Raw genomic sequence first — 7,689 nt, 5'->3', positions numbered from 1 at the left:
GCCCGCCGCCCCGCTGTCCCTCCCTCAAACGCGCCAGCGCTGCCGAAGGTGCCCCGGAAGAGCGCTGGGGGGGGAGCACAAAGCTCTCGTCCTTGGGAGTCTCTCTGTAACTAAGTCCCTCCCATCATTTTTTTTCAGTCCTTGCCAAATAAACGTGTGCTACCGGTTCATTTTGGCCGTAGGCCAGAGGAATTCAATACACCGTAGGCAATAATGCTATTCTATATATGGGTTTGATCAGACATTGGGACCTCTGAAATTCCTTGGGTGGGGGGAGAAACTCTAAAAGTAAAGGAATATCAATCTTCTTTCTTTTGGAGGAACAGGTGATAAACATTGAGCTTAGAAGAAGGGTTTAATTTCTTAATGTGTTTAATATGGTTGTTAATGTGGGAAGTATCTAAAACCAGTATTTGAGAGCTCTTTGAGGATCCTTAATACAAAATTTTATCCTATGTTTTTATAAACAAGTATCAGCTAGGTCTAGTTATAAGCAGTGGGAAAATGTGCTTGAAAGTTATCTTAAATGATATACCTCTTTGCCATAAGTATTTGATGAAGCAATGCATTTTCTAACTCTTCTTTATGTTGCTGTTAAATCAGACAAGCAGAAGAGAAAGGAAAATACTATTATTTGCTTTAGTGCAGGTATACTAGACTTCTGTAGGTTGTTAGTTAAGGCACAGTATTGCTGATGTATTTTAGAAATTGTGTAGATAGAATCCTTCTTAGGACTGGTCATGCATACTCACTTTATTTTTGGTATCCACTATTGTGGTCTAAACATTCAGGGTCCAAGCCTGATTACAGGTGGGTAGGTTAAATCTAACCATATCATTAGTCCCTGATCGTATGTCAGTGATAGAAATGCCATTTTAGATAGAATATATTTAGTAGACAGAAATATAAAGATGCATTACTTAGTCATACTCTTCTTCTTCCACGCTTTGCAAACAGAAATGAACTGTGAACAACAACTATTTTGTGGGTCATTTTTAATTTTGGAAGGCTCATTTTGTGGATCAGATGGCTAGATATACAAGTGCATACATATACAATAACATTTGTACAAGTAGCAATCGCTCAAGCTTTTGTTTTGATAGCTATGGACATGTAAACTTTTAATTCAGGGTAGATAGGGCCCATTCAAATATAAATCTGTGTGACCTGGTCCAACATTGAAGTACAGGCACACTTTTACACGTAACAGCAAGGATGCTTAAGCAGAGCTGATTACGTGCAGCATCTAGGTTGCAACTGAAAGGATTTAAAGTGGATGACATCTGGGTCACACTGGCTTACAGGCTTCTGACACAGTGGCAACCAAGTCTGCTTTACTGTTATATGTTTTTATTGTCTAGGCATAATTATTTTTCATATTGTTATAATTTGTAAAGTTATTTAGATTTGAGATACAGAATTCTGTTTTCAGATCAACAAATGTTCCTGTTAAATTGGTTATAAATTGTAGTCCAGCCACACTATTGTAACAGAATAATTTCTGAATGTAATGAATTATTACATCAGATAAGTCAGTGCAATTAGAATAAAGAGCCCTCCTTTTGACTCTTTAGACAGCTCATTGGAAAGACTCCCCTGGTTTCTGGGAAAACAAGTAATAGGACTTTTTAATCACAAGTGGTAGGATTGATCCACCGGGGACACAAGTGTAATATATGCAAGTAGCTTCCAGTGTATAACTTGCTTTCTTTGACTTTTTCTCAGATAATTACCCTTGAGCTTGAAATATGCCCCGTCTCTCAGAGCTAATGTAATTCAGCAGTACCTGGCTATAATGCAAATGCTCAGGGAAAGGGTGGAAAAAAGTCCTTTGAGAACAGGACAGATCATTATATGGGAAGGCGTTCAGGCAAAAAAGTTTAAACTACTTATTTTGATCATAAAAATCAAAAGCTCTGAGGTCTTAGCCATTCCCTTCGGCTCTCTTGTCTTCCAGCTAGCGAGACTACATCTGGTCACACTGAGGCGGCAGGTATCCACCTCACGGGATTAGAGAAGGACCATTCCCTCAGGGTGTTGGACCACGTGTCCATGACACTAGATGGGAGCAGGGCAGTGGGCAGGCTGAATGCAGACCCCAACAAGCTGCCCTGCCCTTGGCTGCACGTGTCCTCTCTTGCATTGTCAGCAGAGCAGAGACCAGACTGGCAAGCTGCCCCTGCAAGAGATGGGGCCCTGCATGGGCGAGTGACTGAGCCCCTCTGCAGCAGATCCAGCAGATGTAAGTACAGTGACGAGGGAGTGTGAGGAACAAGCCTGAGAAACACGCTGCACATTTTGGGAATCAGAGGTGGCAAATCTGCAGCACCTTCAGGATGATCTCTTGGCTCCTTCTTTGCATTACTAGCAGCTTCTGTCCCCACAAGATCAAAGCTGAACACAATTGTCAAAGACAAAAGAGGGTAGGGCAGGAAGGCCAGGACAGGAAGGAAGATGAGAAGGCACACTGCATTGTTGAATTAAATGATTGTGGTCCAGATCCAAAGGCCATTTAAATCAATAAAATGTCTGATGTAGGCCCTTAGTGAGCTATTGGGTGAGGCCCGTTTGACTTAGTTAAAATAGAATGTGACGTCAATATTTTCAATCAATATGAAAACTAAAATAAGTGGAGCAATATTTAGAATCAGTGCAACTTAGCTGTCATCAGAAGACTGTGAAATGGGCACTCTTGCCAGAAATGTCTATCTAGTTCATTTAGGATTCTGATGAAAAAAAATATGCTTCTTGGTTTGCCAACTTTGACACAGCTGGAATGTCTTTACCTCATATTTGGGATATTTATTTAAACTAGAGGTATCAAAGGGCTTTTCTAAATCCTGTTCTTGGTGTTCAGAAAGTTGGTGGTGTGTGCAAAGCACTGCTTTGTCATGGCAGAGCTGAGACAATCAGTCCTAGTAGTCACCAAGGATGACTAGAAGGACTTTTATGATTTGAGAATGGCAGTTATTTTATCTTTCCTTCTTTGCTGGCCTGTAAGCTCTTGCCTGTGACAGTGGTACTTGGAATGTGTCCTTAAGCTGCAGAACTCTGCCTTAATACGAATACTGGAACTTCCAGAAAGGTTCAGAGAGACTGAACAAGTTCATGGAAAAGAGTCTGTGAGGATGTCCATCAGTCTGAAATGACTATAACCTGGGAGAGTACTTGAAAATGTAGATGTTTGCTGCCTTCTGCCTTTTGCTAGGTATCTGAGTTTTGGCCACTGTTGGAGACAGACGACTTCAGTCTCATCCCACAGTGATTATTTTTATGTTCTTAGGACCAAACATGTAACCATATTATCACAGTTCCTTCATCTGTAATATATGAAAAATTAATTTATAAGAGTGGATGAATATTTTCAGTAACTCTTTCAAGATGAAGGTAGCTAAGCAGTATCTTTTTTTTTGTGGTGTAATTATTATTTGCATTTGACATTTTGTCAGTGTTGAACTGGACACTTTCAAGACAGAAACCCGCTATGCAAGGGAGGGTATGGTATTGCAAATATTACTGCATGATCTGTAGTTAAGTTTTTAGCACTGACCACTAAATGTGTCAGTGCTGTGAATTACAACCAGGTGGTAGAAAAGAAGGGAAAGACATTAAGACTGGTCTGATTTATGTCTATTAACATATGTGCCATAACTTGTTGCCCTTTTTAATTTCTTCTTCTGTATTGCCTCTTTCAATTAATAAAATAGATGTAATCAGGGTACAGAAAAAAGCAAAAATATAGTTTTATATATCATCTGTTCAGTACCAGTTCAGCAACAGTCATTTCCAGCCTAGATCTTTCTGGAACACATTGTGTTCACATAGTAAGTAACATGAGAATGAGAGACTGTAGAGCCCTTTTTTAACCTTAATATTTTTTTCTTTTAAGAAAACATAAAATAAAACCTATACAATATGGATATGTGTTTGTTAACTCACTTCCAGGGTTATTGTACCTTTAGAACTAGGACAATTGCTACTGTGAGTAATAAATAAGAGTGGAGATTAAATGAGTGAGACAGGACGCAATTTAGAAATGTAGCATATACTTCCATAGTTAGCTCTGTGCTTTTACTTTCCGCAAGAATTTTTTTGCCTTTTTTTTTTTTTCCCCCCTAGGAATATGTAATTCTGCAGACATTAAATTACTTGAATATGCTAATATGCACAGTCCATCCAAATCAAGTAGAATTAAGTACATTGTTACGCTGCTCTGGCCCACCAAATATTTTTGTCCCTATCAAAAATATTCCTTCATCCCCATCCTCATCCCTAAAGAGAAAGTGTTCTGAGAAGAGTTTCCTGGCCAGAGGAACAAGGGTGCCTACCTCTGACATTTACTCTGGCTAGAATAACAACAGAGAGGGCAGGGTGGCAGCTGTGCTTGTGGGTAGAAGGGAGCTAATTCTGCAAGTCGGTGCTCTCTGGTTTCTGTGTGTGCACATCTCCAAGCCTGGTCTAACCTGTCCTGCCTTTCAGCAATGAGGAGAAGTTGTAAGGACAGAGACAGTGGTTGTGTGGTTGCAAAGTAACAGTAGGTGTACTTGTTAGCTATTGCATGCAATTTAGGCAGGGCATCACTTGGGAGGGAACCTAATTCCCCTACAGAATTGTCATCTGCCTTGTCCAGAAGGGTCTTCCACAATGCTACACAAAAAGCTGTATTGCCCAGCTTTCATCCCTACCAAGCTATTGCCTGGGACAGCCCTTTCCCACTTTTAGCTGTTTAAAACTAATTTTGATTTCTAGCCTATTTTCTGAATGTGCTAGCAGCTTAGAACTGGAAAGAACTCTCTCCATTGTGGCTTTGAGGCACGAATGGTTTTTCCCACTCCATCATTGCCTGCCTTTTTTGTAACTCTGGAAAATGATGAGAACAGCTTTGAGTCACGCTTTTTTGGCATTATTTCTAGGTTTGGTTTTAACTTTGTTTTTGCACTGCCCACATGATTTATGTGGAGAGAACCTCATCTTTATGAGATGGACCTCTGTTAGTGGATATGCTTCAAGGAAGATAATCTCTTGTTTACATCCTCTCCTCTTGTACCCAATTACTGTTGATTTTCATCCAGTAGGTTTCTACAGACAGAAAATGCTGATTTGCTCAGGAAATCGTATCTCTCTACCTGAAAGCTGGCAGTTAAAGCCAAGTGCTGATCATGGCTGTAGCTAATAAAGCACTGCAGTGCAGGAGCTTATTGTCTCAGCTGGTGGGTCAGGTTAAAACAACAAAACCTGGAGACTGTGAAATTAGAAGATCAGGTCAGAAAATTAATGATTTATGCCAATTTGTAAACCAGGCAGATAGGAGCTGTAACCCTAATTAAGCACCCACACATCTGTGGACCTCATGGTGAGGTTAGTCTCCGAGCCGATTCACAAATCACGCAGGACATTGTACAGGTTGAAGCCTTACAAGCTTTATTATCCCAAATGGGAATTTGTTGCATCTCATGAGTTACATATTTCTACACTCGGAGGTGATGATGGCAAATGCTTTTCAGAGAAAACCCACCCCTTTTTGGTTCTGGTACTGTGTTCTTTTTATGTTGCTGTGCATCTGCCCACTCTCCCACTCCCCTCCTACATACCGTTTGTGGCAGCATCACTGTATATTCTGTTTTTCTTATGTAGCAGCTTCACAATACGTTTTCTATGTTTAGGGGGAAATTGCTCGGTCTCCATTTTTACTGATATTGAAAATTTCATCTTCAGACTGATGTCTGCAGAAAGATTTCTTTTTGTTAGAAACTGTATATGCAGGGCAATGACAAGCCATTTTCTATTTTTACTAGGAAAATCTTTCTGTCTTAAAAGAGAACACGTCTTTCTTGCAGGGACATTAGCTGTGTCAAGTATTAAGTGATCCATACTTTATGTTCTTCTCCCCAGACTGGATATGTTCTTTCCAAAATAATCTTTTGAAAGGTTGTTTTTTTTTTTTTTTTTTTTTTTGACACATGGTGATGAAATATTTTTATGTTTCTTTGAGGTTAGGGGAAAAATGTTTATGGGACATAATAGTGAACTTATAGAACTGATCTGAAGTTCTTCTTTGCCAGTGATCTTCTGAAGAATATTTGCTATTTCATTTTGTCTTACTTGGCACTAGCTGTTAAATTCAAGTGTCTTATTTTTTTTTCTCTTGTGTAGCATGGGTTACAGAGTACATAAAGTCCTTTATTAACTTTTAAGTGAGTTTTCTGAAAGAGTTATTTGAAACTAAGCTAATGAGCTTGCACATATCAATCATCAAAAGGTGACAAATTGTTTCATAATCGTGACTCATGCATATCGAACCCTACTATGTGCATTACATATCAGGATGTAAGCGTTTAGTGGCTTAAGGTAACCTTGAACTATGATTTAGGGAAATCCTAAGACCAGGATTTTTAAGTGTGATGGCCTGTGATTTGGTGGTCTTTTCAAATTTCTGCCTTAAGATCCCACAAAAAGGTTGAGGGGATGAATGCTTTCCCACTGTATCAGGAAGGTAGAGTTCTAGATTACTACCTGTTCATTTCTAGTTTACAAGGGATGCTACCGGTGGTTCACACAATGTTAAGAAGGCAAGGTAAGCTGCAGTCCTATTAAATAATCCACTTTTTTATTTTATCCCTTTGGCTGCCTCCACCTGTCTCAGCTGGTGGCTGTTGCTGCAGCTACTCCTTGTGTTTTAGCCATTAGTTTTGTGTTGCCTAGTTTCTCAGAAATGGGAACAACTGTGAGAAAATTAGCCTGTATGTACAGAGGAGCTGGGAAAAGGGTTGGCTGGCACTCTGTACCCTGCTTCTTCCAATGCCTTCTTCCACTAGAGAAATAAATTTCTGATTGTATGCACAGATTGCTGTCTCAAACATGAAATAGATTCCTGTTTTTAAAGATGCCTTTATAGTGCTTTGTAGTTTCCGTATACAAGTACTTTGTGAAAATTTGGTCTTCAAAATTTGTGAAATTCTCAAGAGTGAAACCTTACAGGAAAAACACAATCCATCAATAATGATTAGTTCCATAGTAATAATAAATGGTCTTTGTTGTTGTAAGCTGAAAACAACCAAGTTCTGTGGGTACAAAAATAATGTGAGGTTGGGATGAGGCTTGCTCTGTGAACTATTGTCACATGAAGAGCTCACAGGACATCTGTTACTGATAGTGGTGGTGCTGTGTTACAGTGAATTCATGGTGCTCGGGTTTAGTGGCCATTCAGTCAAATTTAGTTGGAAGTCAAGGAATATATTGCAGAGTGAGATCTGGCCAAGAGGAACAGTTTCTTTGATCTGGTGATTTTTAGTGCTGCAGTCAGCGAGCTGCCATACCCCTAGCTTCTCTGGGGTGGGTAAACCAGGGATGGAAACATCTTTGCTGAATTAGATCGTCGCAATCCTCCTCTTCTGCTGGACCTGCCTGGAAGAGGCCGGATCAGTGGTGTTGGAGGGAGTTGAAATGTGATCAACTCTCTGCCAGGGACTAATGCAAAGGCTCTTTTTATCTATGTGTGTCCTGCTTTGATGAATAAATGCTTGATGCTAATAGTGTAACAGTTACCCAGGGAGGTGGGAGTAGAGCTTTGATAGGATAGTTTTAGCAGGAGGATAAGCAATGAAGGAATGACAGACCCATCTGTCTCTGATATTAATGCTATAAACTAATGTCCCAAACCCAAATGATATTGGGGGGGGGGGGGGGGGG

The 7,689-nt window shown here is 39.9% G+C and overlaps 1 protein-coding gene across 1 annotated transcript in view; it reads left to right on the top strand.

Moving 5' to 3' along the window:
• ANK2 (ankyrin 2) overlaps window positions 1-7,689 on the top strand; it is a 310,156-nt gene that overhangs the window by 107,254 nt on the left and 195,213 nt on the right. The gene's annotated exons all lie outside the window — the stretch shown is intronic.

This window comes from Athene cunicularia (assembly GCF_003259725.1).
Source record: "Athene cunicularia isolate RWA chromosome 4 unlocalized genomic scaffold, athCun1 chr4_part2, whole genome shotgun sequence".
Classification (NCBI taxonomy): domain Eukaryota; kingdom Metazoa; phylum Chordata; class Aves; order Strigiformes; family Strigidae; genus Athene; species Athene cunicularia.
This window is presented reverse-complemented; position numbering and strand designations above follow the sequence as displayed.